Source organism: Colobus angolensis, unplaced genomic scaffold, assembly GCF_000951035.1.
Source record: "Colobus angolensis palliatus isolate OR3802 unplaced genomic scaffold, Cang.pa_1.0 Scaffold251, whole genome shotgun sequence".
Classification (NCBI taxonomy): domain Eukaryota; kingdom Metazoa; phylum Chordata; class Mammalia; order Primates; family Cercopithecidae; genus Colobus; species Colobus angolensis.
The window spans coordinates 864,372-878,442 of record NW_012115722.1 but is presented as its reverse complement, the minus strand read 5'-3'; the positions used below and the strand labels follow the sequence as shown (position 1 = coordinate 878,442).

General features: G+C 36.6%; 1 protein-coding gene across 1 annotated transcript in view; it reads left to right on the top strand.

Annotated features, from left to right (window-relative positions):
• Nucleotides 1-14,071, top strand: part of FTO (fat mass and obesity associated) — a 410,630-nt gene that overhangs the window by 159,053 nt on the left and 237,506 nt on the right. The window lies entirely within an intron of this gene.

The window sequence follows — 14,071 nt, the reverse complement described above, 5'->3', positions numbered from 1 at the left end:
AGACGTATGAATGCTCAACATGTATATGAAAATGTGCTCAACATCTAATCATCAGTGAAATGTAAATCAAAACCATGAGATATTCCTTCGCACTTGTTAGAATAACTATTATACAATAGACAATAGATAACAAGTGTTGGTGAGGATGTGGAGAAAAGGGAACACTTGTACACCATTGGTGAGAGTGTAAATTGGTACAGCCATTGTGGAAAACTGCATGGAGGTTTCTCAAACAGTTAAAAATAGAATTTCATATGACCCAGCGATTCTACTTTGGGATACATATCCAAAGGAAATGAAATCAGTATCTAAAAGAGATATCTTTATTCCCATGTTCATTGCTGCATTATTCACGAAAGCCATGGTTTAGAAACAATCTAAATATCTGTTAACAGATGAATGAATAAAGAAAATGTGGTAGGTATATCTATATCTATATCTACATCTACACACACATACCCACACATATCCACACATAATGAAATATTACTCAGTCTTAAAAAAGAAGGAAATCCTGTCATGTGTGACGATCTGGATTAATCTGGAATATGTTATGCTAAGTGAAATGAGGCACAGAAAGACGAATACCACATGATCTTACTTATATGTGGAATCTAACAATGTTATAAATGCACAGAGTTGAGTGGTGATTTCCAAGGGTTTGAGGGATGTTGGGTAGATGTTGGTCAAAAGATACCAAGTTTTGTTTATGCAGAATGAATAAACTCTAGAGACCTAATGTACAGCATAGTAACTGTATTAGTCTGTCACATTGCTCTGAAGAAATACCTGAGACTGGGTCATTTATAAAGAAGTTTCATTGATTCACAGTTCCCCAGGCTGTTCAGGAAGTAGGATGCTGGTATCTGCTTGGCTTCTAGAGAGGCCTCATAAAATTATGCTGGAAAGCAAAAAGGGGGAGTCAGCACTTCACATGGCCAGAGCAGGAGGAAGAGAGAGTGAGGGGGGATGTGCCACACACTTTTAAACCACCTGATCTTGTGAGAACTCACTGTCATGAGAACAGCACTGAGAGGATGGTGCTAAACCATTAATGAGAAACCGCCTCCATGATCCAGTCACCTCCCACCAGGACTCATCTCCAACCTTGGGGATTACAGTACGGCGTGAGATTTTGTGGGGACACAGATCCAAACCGTAGCAATAACTATATTTGTTAATACTGTATTACATACGTGAAATTAGCTAAGAGAGTAGATCTTAAATGTTTTTAGCGCGCACACACACACACACACACACGATTACTATGAGGTCATGGGTATGTTAATTAGATTGGTTTTAGAAGTCATTTCACAATGTGTATATATATATTAAAACATTACATTTTACACTGTAGATATGTAAAATTTTTGTCAATTATCCTTCAGAAAAGTTCAGAAAATGTTTTAAATCACAAAATAATCTACTTTGGTTATTCAAGTTTTTTGATATTATGTGTATTGCTACAGTGAACCTCTTTGTATATATATCTTTATTTCCCCAGGAAATATTGCTAGAAGTTGAATGCCTTGGTGAGGTATTATGGTGTGAACATTTACACAGTACATATTATATTGTCAGGCTGTTACTTAGAGAGATTTTTATTTTCATTCCTACCTGCAGTATATGAGATGTGATTGTCAGTTACTTCCACCAGCTTCCTTTACCCTACTCTATACAGTGCTAAGCATTACAATTTACAAATATTTTTGCCAATTTGATGGGCGAAAATATTCTGTTATTTTAAATTTCATTTCTTTATTCATGAGGTTGAACATTTTTTATTTTTGTTGGCCACTGTTTACTTCTTTCTGTTATTCATTGGCTGATCATATTTTGCTCATTTTTCTGTTGAGGTGTTAGTGTTTTTCTTAACATTTACTTTATCCAACCCTTCTGCCCACTTCCCAGGTATTTTCTTATACCCAATTTTCAGTTTTGTACTTAGATTTTTAATATTTATTTTAGGTGAAACATCTTTCCATTTAAGTCTTAACTGTAATACTTACATTAAATTAAATAACAATATATGAAATTATTTAACTGTGTTTATGCTTACTGCTAGCCTTTTTGTACTGTGATTTAAAAAAATTCTTGATTGTTCTCTTGGTCAGCCAAAATGTAATTTCTAATAATATTCATGAAGACTAATGGCAGGGAAGTGGTCGTGGCATATTCTTTGAGTCTTTGCATTATGGAAGAGTGACTTCCTATCCTTTCATTTGTAAATGTCTCTTTGATTTGCTATAGGATTATTGAGTATCAAACTTTCACCCTTAAAACTCTATAGAGGCTGGGTGCAGTGGCTCATGCCTGTAATCCCAGCACTTTGGGAGGTCGAGGTGGGCGGATCACCTGAGGTCAAGAGTTCAAAACCAGCCTGGCCAACACAGCATCTCTACTAAAAATACAAAAATTAGCCAGATGTGATGGCGCATGCCTGTAATCCCAGCTACTAAGGAGGCTGAGGCAGGAGAATCACTTGGACCCTGGAGGCAGAGGTTGCAGTGAGCCAAGATTGTGCCACTGTACTCCAGCCTGGGCGATGAGCGAGACTCCATCTCAAAAAACAAACAAACAAACAAACAAACAAAAAAACCACCACCAACAACTCTATAGATATTGTTCTGTGACCTCTGATATTTGATGTTGGGAGATGTCTGAGGCCATCTTCATATAGGATTTCATTGTGGTAAGCTGTATTTTCTGTTTGGACATTTGTAGTATTTTATATTTAATTTTTTAACAGAATATGTTTATGTCCTTGCTCAACCATTTTATAGTGCGGACTCTGGTCTTTTCACAACCTTGGAAAACATTCTTCTAGTGTTTCTTTGATTATTCTTAAATCTTTGTGTATCTTACTTTTTTTTTTTTGAGGTGGAGTCTCACTCTGTCGACCAGGCTGGAGTACAGTGGTGTGATCTCGGCTGACTACTACCTCTGTCTCCCAGGTTCAAGCAATTTTCCTGCCTCAGCTTCCCAAGTAGTTGGGATTACAGGCGCCTGCCACCATGCCCGGCTAATTTTTTTTGTATTTTTGGTAGAGACAGGGTTTCACCATGTTGACAGGGCTGATCTCGAACTCCTGGCTGGCCTTAAGTAATCCATCTGCCTTGGGCTCCCAAAGTGCTGGTATTGCTGGTGTGAATCACCATGCCTGGCTTGTATTTTACTTACTTTCTCTCTTTTTTTTTTTTTTTTTGAGATGGAGTCTGGCTCTGTTGCCCAGGCTGGAGTGCAGTGGCGTGATCTCGGCTCACTGCAAGCTCTGCCTCCTGGGTTCATGCCATTCTCCTGCCTCAGCCTCCCCAGTAGCTGGGACTGTAGGCACTTGCCACCACACCCGGCTCATTTTTTTGTATTTTTAGTAGAGACAGGGTTTCACCGTGTTCGCCAGGATGGTCTCCATCTCCTGACCTCGTGATCTACCCACTTCGGCCTCCCAAAGTGCTGGGATTACAGACGTGAGCCACCACGCCCGGCCCCGGCCTGTATTCTACTTTCATTCTGTGATTCCTGTTAAGTACATTTTGATCTCCAGGATCTGTTCCTCATGTCTTAGGTTTTCCATCACTCATTTCTTATATTTTCCCTGAGTTACAGGAGAATCTCTTGAGTCCACTCATCCAGCTCAGTAATTTGGTTTTTCTGCAGCATGCTTTCTGCTGTTCAGTCCATCTGTTGCCATGTTAAATGAAGAAATGGTATTAAAAACATCAATTGCAAGTGGTTTTTCCTGATCTCATACTGTTCCAGCTTCATGTCTGCTTACCTTATTTTCACAGATGCAGTGCCTTCTTGAATCAAGTGTCTTCTTGAAAAACTGAGAATTTTCTAAAATTTTATCATGTCAGTTCGAGTAAACCTTTTTCAGAAAAGACAGTTTTGATCAAAGTGCCTCCATTCCTTTGAACTGTAGTAATTTTGCATAGTTCTGGCAATGACTCCTTACCTCTTTATCCTCATAGAAAGTGGACTAGTACTGGCTTATATGCAAGTAGCTGAGATTGGTTCTGTGAGAGATTAGTATGGATTCCTGGCCAAATCCTTTACTTGAAGGTGGAAGAAAATGTGTCTTTACACAGCCAGATAGAGATTTTATAAATTGGAGTGTGCTTAAGCACTTGTTTTTGTCTTTATGTGGATGCTTGCAGTATGAGCAAACCATGGTAGGTTTTGGCCCACTCCTATCGTTGCTGGTTGCTGCAGTTCCTTGTTTCTGCCATGCCTGGTACTCAAGTCATGGCTTATAACAACAATACATCCTGGGGTCTATGCGTATCACAGATTGTGTGCATAGAACTCTCGCTACAGTGAGTATCACAGGTTGTATACATAGAATACTCACTACAGAGGCAAGAGCCTTGCTCTCTGGGTGTCCCGTAAGCTTCCCTTGCCCTCCTGCTCTCTGCTTTCTGAGTTAAGAGGTGAACATTTCACTTAGGATTTGATTGGTATGTTTATCAGGCTCCCTGCTCTTTTGGAGAGACAATCACGTGTCAGCCTTCTTTGCCCTTCTTTAATCTAATTCCACCTATACTATATTCAGCACAATCATTTGCACTTCTGGCATATTGAGCACCTTTCTCTAATATATAGTGCCAGAAGAGGTTTTGATCCATTTTTACGTTCCATTGATTGACTCATTGAGAATCTAGGAATGGGACAGGGCCTGTGTCTATACTGGCATCTTGCCAGGAACCTTCCCCTCCCCCTTTCATTGGCTAGCAAATTCTGAAAATGTTTTCAGCCATGGATGGCCCACATCTAGGAAAAATAAGGTCATAAATATTAAGATTGAGAGATGAGAATGGACAGGTAAGTAAGAATGAAAAGCTTCAGTGATTGTCTGAAGCTGGGAAGATTGGATTTCAGTATTCGGCTTATTTACCCCAAGAGTGCCTTTAGCAAAAGTCATGATTGTTTCTGTAAGAAATTTGGGTGAAATGGCCCTGGTAACATACGTGACAACAAACCCAAGGAAATAAGGGCTGGGGTAAATTTACGGTGACCAACTGCCCTTTTCGTCTGCGGTCAAGGGGATCTCGGGATGCAGGACTTTCGGTATTAAAACCAGGAAAGTCTTGAACATGAATTGGTCACCGTAGCGTAAATTATAGCATTGCTTCTGTGGTCTTTTATATATGAGATGAGATTTCATGCTACAGTGAATGTCCAGAGCTGTCTTCACCACTGCCAGGGCATGCAGCATTCAGCCAGCAAAGAGTGAGAGCGTCCTTTCTTTTTGTATGTATGTTGTCACATCATCTACAAACTCTTACTCCAGTTGGATCCAGTGTCAGTCAAGTTTCAGCTGTATTCTGAGATAGCCTTGGTAAATAGACATTCTTTAATTTATTTTTTCTAAAAATTATTAGGAATAATCTTTTAAAGCTGGGAAGGTCTTAAGCATATCCTTTGAGATGCACAATCCATGAAACTTGAGTCACTTTTATAGACTTGGAGTTTTTGATAAATTAGAAGCTCTTAAATGAAAATTACAAGTTCCTTTTTTAAAAGTCATAAAGGATTAGATACAGTTGGAAGCAATTTCAAAAGAACTGTTTGATTAGAGAGTTGCCAAGGATTTAAATGAAGGTGGAAGCCTCAAAGTATACCTTCTAGTGTTGTGTTTGCCATTTGGCCTGAGTCACTAGGTGACTCAGTGTTCCCCTCAGTGGAACAAAAGCACTTAACAAACATGCTTATTAAGGTGGTGATTTTTCCCCTAATTATGTCTGTGGGTCCCAGTATTAATAGCATAGGAGTAATAAGGCTTTTATTTGGGTAGATGAGACTGGCATTTATGTATTTCCTAGAAATTGTCCCAGTCTTTTATGGGAATCTAGCTGGGGGAGCCCCATTCAAACTCCACTTTTTTATTATTTTGCTTGACTCTGAAATCCCCTTTAGGCAACATAGTCAGGATCAACCAAAACTCCTCAGGAATGTCCTCAGAGATGGCAAACAGGAAGAGAGAATGGCCACTTAGCCTTCTTCATCAGGCCTTAAAGTCACACTTCTGAGCCCGTCTTGGCTTTTGATCCTCTCTGTTGTTGTGTTTATATTTGGATTTAAAACTCCAAATGTATCACTGATGTTTTCATCCTTACCTCTAATTGCATTTTGTAGTATTATTTTGCAATGTCGTAAGGTTTTGTGACTTATTTACCTTCAGTTAGTTGTTGCTGTGAAAACCCCAAGAGTTGCTCATGAGTTTACTTTTTCCTGACTTGACTCATCTAATTCATTAGTATGTCCTATTATCTTTTCCTAGAACATTCTAAATCTGTTGTCTGCTCATCATCTCCTCCCCTCTCTCTGCAGTTCAAGTCACTGTTAACCCCTGCATGACTTACTGCAACAGCTTCCTGACTGGCCTTCTGCTTCCATTCTTGTTTCCCCTTTAGTTCTTCCTCTTTCCTATAAAGCTGCCAGAGTGGTCTGTTCAAAGTCAGATTAAATTATTGATCCTTTTGAATTTGCTACACAGACAATAATATAATCTGTGAACAAAGATTCTCTAATTTTTTCCTTCTCTATCTATATACCTTTTGTTTTCTTTTCCTGTCTTAACTGTGTCAGCCAGGTCTTCCAGTATGATACTGAAAAGAAATGTTGAGAGGAGACATCCTTGTCTTATTCTTCCTCTGAGCAGAAAAGCTTCTAGTTTCACACTGCTAAGTATGATGTTCACTGCAGGTTTCCTTACACATTCTTTATATGTTGAGGAAGTTCTTCCCTATTTCTAGTTTACTGAGATTTTTTTTTATCATGAATGGGTATCACATTTTGCCAAATGATTTTTCTATACCTATTGGTATGATCATATTTTTTTTTTCTTTGTAGCTTGTTGGTGTGATAGATTACATTAGTTGATTTTTGAATGTTGAATCAGTTTTTTATACCTGGGAGAAATCTCACTTGGTTGTGGTGTATAATTCTTTTTATACATTGTTGAATTCAATTTGCTTATATTTTGATGTGGATTTTTGCATCTATGCTTATGAGATAATATTGGTCTTTAGTTTTCCTTTTTGTAATGTCTGTCTGGGCGATGCTGACCCCATAGAATGAGTTTGGAAGTATTCCCTGTGTTACCTTCTTATAAAGATTGTTAAGAAGTAGTATAATTTCTTCCTTAAATGTTTGGTAGAACTCAACAGTGAACATATTTGGGCCTGGTGCTTTGGAAACATGTTAATTATTGATTCAATTTCTTTAATAGAGATAGGCCTATTCATATTACTCATTTCTTCTTGTATGAGTTTCGGCAGATTTTATTTCTCAAGGAATTGTGCATTTTGTATAGGTTATCAGATTTTGGGGTAAATAACTGTTCATATCATTTTAAAATTATCCTTTTAATGTCCATGGGATCTGTAGTGATGTCACCTCTTTCATTTCTGACATTAGTAATATGTTTCTTGTCTCTTTTTTTCTTAGTCTGGCTAGAGGCTTATCAATTTTATTGATCTTTTAAAAGAATCTTTTGCTTTCATTCATTTTCTTTATTAGTTTTCTGTTTTTTATTTCATTGAGGTACATTAACTTTTATTGTTTCTTTTCTTCTGCTTACTTTGTATTAACTTGTTCTTTTTTTAATTTCACAAAGTTGAAGCTTAGCTTATTGATTTTAGATCTTTCTTCTAACATAAGGAGAATGCTATATTAATGCTATACATTTGTGGCATTTAATGCTATAAATTTTCCTTTAAGCAGTGCTGATGTTGCTTCCAACAAATTTTGATAAGTTGTATTTTCACTTCATTTAGTTCATTTTTCTTAAGATTTTTTTTGACCCACAGATTATTAGAGGTATATTGTTCTATCTCCAAGTATTTGGGGATTTTCCAATTATCTTTCTGTTATTGTTTTCTAGTTTAATTCCATTCTGGCCTGAGGTCAGACATTGTATGATTTTCATTCTTTTAAATTTGGTAATATGTGTTTTATGACCCAGAATGTGGTCTATTTTGGGGAATGCTCCATGTGAGCTTGATACTAGTGTGTATTCTGCTGTTGTTGAATGAAATAGCCTATGTAGGTCAGTTATACTCAATTGACTGATGGTATTGTTGAGTTCAACTATGTCCTTAATGATTTTCTGCCTGCTGTATCTGTCCTTTTCTGATAGAGGGATGCTGACGTCTCCAATTATAGTAGTGGATTTGTCTGTTTTTCCTTGCAATTATGTCAGGTTTTGCTCTATACATTTTTATGCTCTATTATTAGGTGCATACATGTTAATGACTGTTACATCTTCTGGGAGAATTTACCCCTTTATCATTATGTACTACCCTTTTTTCTCTGTGATAATTTATTTTTGCTCTGAAATCTCCTTTGTCTGAAATTAATATAGGCCACTCCAGCTTTCTTTAGATTAATGTTAGCATAGTGTATCTGTCTTCTTCATTTCTTTAAGTTTAATCTGTGTGTATCTTTATATTTGAATTGAGTTTCTTGTAGACAACATATGCCTTGTTTTTATCCATTCTGATAATCTCTTGTTTTTTAATGTGTATATTTAGACCACTAGCATTTAAAGTGATTATTGATACACTTGGATTAATATCTACTATATTTGTTAAGTTTTCTATATTTTGTCTTGTTTTCCCATTTTTTTCTTCCACTCTTTTTCTGCTTTTGTAGTTTTGAGTATTCCATGATTTCTTTGCATCTGCTTTCTTAGCATATCAGTTACATATTTTTTTTTTTTTTACTTTTTAAGTAGTGACCTAGAGGTTGCAGTATACATTTACAACTGTTCCAAGTCCACTTTCAAATAACACTATACTGTTTCACAGATAGAGCAAGTACAGTAAAATAAAATATTCCTAATTTTTTCTCTCATCTCTAATACTCATTGCTATCATTAATTGTAGTTACAAATAAGCATACATAGGCATATATATATATGTGGCATACATAATTGAATACATTGTTGTTATTGTGAATAAATTGTTATCTCTTCTATCAATTAAAGGTAAGAAAAATAATGGTTTTTATTTTGCCTTCACTTATTCCATCTCAAAGTCTCTTCCTTTCTTTGTGTAGATCTGAGTTTCTGACCTATATCATTTTTCTTCTGACAAAATTCTTGCAATACAAGTCTACTAGCAACAAATTCCCTGAATATTTATTTGTCTTAAACATTAAAAAAAAAAGTCTTTTCTTTCTTTCTTTTTGTTTTTCTGAGACAGAGTCTCACTCTGTCTCCCAGGCTGGAGTGCAGTGGCGCAATCTCAGCTCACGGCAACCTCCACCTCCCGGGTTCAAGCGATTTTCCTGCTTCAGCTTCCCGAGTAGCTGGGATTATAGGTGTGTGCCACTGCGCCCACCTGATTTTTGTATTTTTAGTAGAGAAGGGGTTTTACCATGTTGGTCAGGCTGGTCTTGAACTCCTGACCTCAAGTGATCCACCTGCCTTGGCCTCCCAAAGTGCTTGGATTACAGGCACAAGCCACCACACCTGGTCTGTTTCTCCTTTACTTTTGAAGGATAGTTTTGTAGGATCCACAATTCTAGGTTGCTGGTTTTTTTCCTCTCAACACCTTAGGTGTTTCACTTCACTTTTATATTGCTTGCCTGGTTTCTGAAGACATGTCAGATTTTTTTTTTTTTTTCTCCTTTATAGATAAGCTGTTTTTCCCTTCTGGCTTTTTTCAGAATTATCTTTGACTTTCTGCAGTTTGAATGTAATATGCCTAGGTGTAGGTTTTTTTTTTTTTTTCCTGAGCTTTCCGAGTCTGTAGTTTGGTGACTAACATTAATTTAAGAACATTCTTAGTTATTATTGCTTCTAATTTTCTTCTGTTCCTTTCCCTCTTTCTTCTCCTTCTGTTGTTCCCATTATACATATATTACACCTTTTGTAGTTGTCCCATACTTCTGTTTGTTTTTTGTTTTTCAGTCTTTTTTCTCTTTGCTTTTCAGTTTTGGAAGTTTCTCTTAATATATCCTCATGCTCAGAGATCTTTCATCTACCTTGCCCAGTTCTCTAATGAGCCCACTAAAGGCATTCTTCATTTCTGTTACAGTGTTATTGATTTCCAGCATTGTGTTTTTGATTCTTTCTTAGAATTTCCATCCCTCTGCTTACATTCCCCATCAGTTCTTGCATGTTGTCTACGGTGTCCTTTACAGTCCTTAGAATAGTAATTGTAGTTTAAAATACATTTCTGATAATTAATTTCTGCCATTTCTGACTCTGGTTCTGATTTTTGCTCAGTTTTTTCAAACTTTTTCTTTTTTTTTTTGCCATTTAGAAAGCCGTGTACTTTTTTCTTGATAGGCAGATGAGATGTACTGGATAAAAGGAACTGCAGTAACAATGCAGTGGTAAGGTATGTTGGGAGGGGAAGCATTCTATAATCTTATGATTAAGTCTCAGTCTTTTAGTAAGTCTATGCCTGTGAATTGTGAAGCTCACAAGTGCTTCTCATTTTCTTTTTTCTCATTCTTAGTTGCGATAGGATGCCTAGCAGGGGCTAGGAGTTGTAGGTAGCATTGAGGTATGTTCCTGCCACTACACTCCAGCCTGGATGACAAGTGAGGAGACCCTGTCTCCTGAGAAAATAAATAAATAAATAAATAAAGTGGCTATTTTTTCCCTTCCTTCTGCCAGAAGCATGAGAAGATGTTTTTGGATCTTCACTGTGAGAACCTGTTACAGCTTTTGGAGATAAAACTCACAAAAGTCTGGGAGTTCCCTAAGACTGAGCTCCCCTGGACTTTTTAACTTTCAGTCCTGTCTACATTTAATCTCCAGCAATTCAGTAGTTACAGTTACGATTTTTCTACCCTGGTACTGGTTCCCATGCATATTGCTGCTTCTTGTTTTTTACTCTGATAAATTGTCATTCTCTATTTCCAGTCTGTCTCTCCAGAGTGAGGAGTGACAAAATTACATGTCATTGAGAGCCATGCTCTTGGTTTTATAATATCTTTACATCTTTGACTTACCACGATGTAGCTTTGAATGTTGTACCACTTTTCGTTCCATCCTTCTGTCTTTTGTGCTTTTTCATGTGTTTTATGTCTGCAGATGTTATAAACCTCACAATACATTGTTATTATTTTGGATTTAAACAGGCATTTGTTCTTTCCTGATATTTTTTACTTATGTTACTTTTTATTCCTTTGAGCAGATCTAAATTCCTTCTGATATTATTTTTCTTTTGCCTGTAGAATTTCATAACAATTCTTATAGTGTAAATCTACTGAATATAAATTGTTTCAGTTTCTTTCTGAAAAGTCTTTATTTCACTTTTATTTTAGAAAGGGTGTTCACTCTGTATAGAATAGTAGATTGACAGTTTTTTCCTTTAGTATTTTGTCACCTAGTTGTCTTCTGAGTTTTATCGCTTCTGATGAGAAGTCTGATGTCATTCTAGTCTTTGCCCCTCTGTATTTAATGTCTCTTTTTCTGACTGCCTTTAACATTTCCACTTTATAACTGATTTTAAGACATTTCATTATGACATACTTTAGTTTAGTCTTATATCATCTTTTTTGCTTAGAATTCATTGAGCTTATTAGATCTCTGGGTTTATCGTTTTCATGAAATTTGGTGAATTTTGGCCATTGTTTCTATAAAAATGTGTATGTATTTGTCACTCTTCCTTCCCTAGAATTTAAATTACATTTTCATTAAATGGCTTAATATTGTCCTGGAGGTCACTTCTGCTCTTTCATATTTTTGTAGTCTTTTTTCTTTAGCCACTTTATTTTGCATAGTTTTTATTTTTTATGTGTTCTAGTTCACTGACCTTTTCTTCTGCAGTTTCAAATTGCTGTTCATCTCATTCAGTGTGAGTTTTGTTTCAGATACTATATGTTTAACCTTTAGAAGCTTCACTTATATATATCTGAAAGGGCAGACATGTACGTTTAGAAGAAAAGAGAGATGTGACTATCTCGCATATTGTGTGTGTGTGTATCTTTCATTTCTCTGTTACTTTTTGAATGGATGTTGGATATTGCACATAGTATTTGTTGGGTGCCTGATTTTGTTATATACTTTTACATACTTTTGGCTTTTGCTCTAATGAATAATTAAATTACTAAGAAGAAGTTAGATCCTTTTTTTTTTTTTTTTAGTTTTGAGATGGAGTTTCGCTCTTGTCTCCCAGGCTGCAGTGCAATGGCGCGATCTCGGCTCACTACAACCTCTGCCTTCTGTGTTTAAGCGATTCTCCTGCCTCAGCCTCCCGAGTAGCTGGGATTACAAGCACCCCCCACCATGCCCAGCGAATTTTTGTATTTTTAGTAGAGACAGGGTTTCACCACGTTGGCCAGGCTGGTCTCGCACTCCTGACCTCAGGTAATCCACTCACCTCGGCCTCCCGAAGTACTGGGATTACAGGCATGAGCCACTGTGCCTGGCCAGAAGTTGGGTCCTTTTGAGGCTTAGTTTTAAGCCTTGCTAGGTGGGACTAGAGCAACATTTAACCTAAGACTCATTTAGCCCTACTTCCGTAGTGATGCTTTCCTAAGGATTTTCTAGTATCTCATGTAGTGAGAGCCATTTTGGCTGCTGGGATCATAAAATACTCCTAGCTGTGTGTGAGATCTGAAATTGGTTCCACCTGCTGCATTCTGGTGCTTCTATTTATGGCCCTTGGGAAGTTTTTATTTATACATACACAGGTCAGTGCTCTTCCAAGTACTTAAGGGAACCCTTCTGCAATCTCTGTTTGCTCTCTCTCTGTATATCTGTTTCTGTTTCAGCATTCTGCCTTTCAAGGCCCTGTAGCCTTGGCCTCCCTATACTCCAATCTTTGTCTTCTCAACTTGGCAAGAAAGAAACAGAGGCTGGGTTTTGACTTCCTCTTCTTTATTCTGTGGCGTTGAAACTGTTTCCATGGAGTAAGTTAGGGCAATTGTAGGCGTCTCTCACTTATTTTGTTTCTCTTCATGGGATTATGTCTTGCTGAAACCTTTGATTCATATTTTTGGCTTGTTTTGTAGTTGTTTAAGGCAGAAGGGTAAATCTTGTCACTGTTACTTCACAATATTCATAAGTGGAAATCCTGCCTTAATATTTTGCATTTCCTTTCTATGTTCAGAGATGATATTGTAGGTTGTTTTTGCTGACACATAAGGGGCCTGGTGGCATTTGCCTCTTAGTTTAAGTCATTATCGTTTTTGGTATCTTGATAAAAATCTTGTATTGCCTGGATAGGATATCATTGCTGGAAACATTACAACTCTCTTTTTTTTGTAGTAGAGGAAGTCATGTCCTAAGCAGAGGTTGTATAGATTTTGCCTGACTTGTGGTATCATTTCTCAGGATCTGCAACAACTTGGTCATTGGTTTTTCTCCCACTGCTTGTGGTTTTAGGAATATTCTTCAACTGATGAATTCACCACCTACTTCATTCTTGGGTCGTGAATCCCTAGACTTGAATTCTGTTCTAAGAGCCAAACATGCAACATGCTGAATTGGTTGGTTTGTTGCCTGGAAAATTGTTAGGGCAAAATTGATACTTTGATTACAGAAGGAAAGAGGCAGATTTTTCAGATGAAAGGTGTTCAACTCCAAATTCTGGTTTATTCTAAAGAGTAGAGGTAGATGTGTCATGAGAAGGTGAAAGAAGCTCAGTCCAAACATAGTGAATTTTATAGTGGGTGGGCATCATAGGACCACAAATAAGCAGAGTGACCCTATATCTTGTTTGCTGAGGACAGTCCTGGTTTATACCTGTTGTTCTGGAATAATGGTAAATAGCACCCCCTTTCACTCTTCAAAGTGTCATGCTTTGTATGATAGAATATATACATATTTAATTATAGACGTATGATTACATATCTACTTACACTTACATATACTTGTGTATGTATAAGTATATATAAGTATATCATATTTATTATATACTTATATTTATATTATTATACTTGTTATATATCTACATATATAATGTCTACTTATAAGTAGATATATATATAAGGGAACATATATATACACATATATATACTTGTGTATGTATAAGTATATATAAGTATATCATATTTATTATATACTTATATTTATATTATTACACTTGTTATATATCTACATATATAA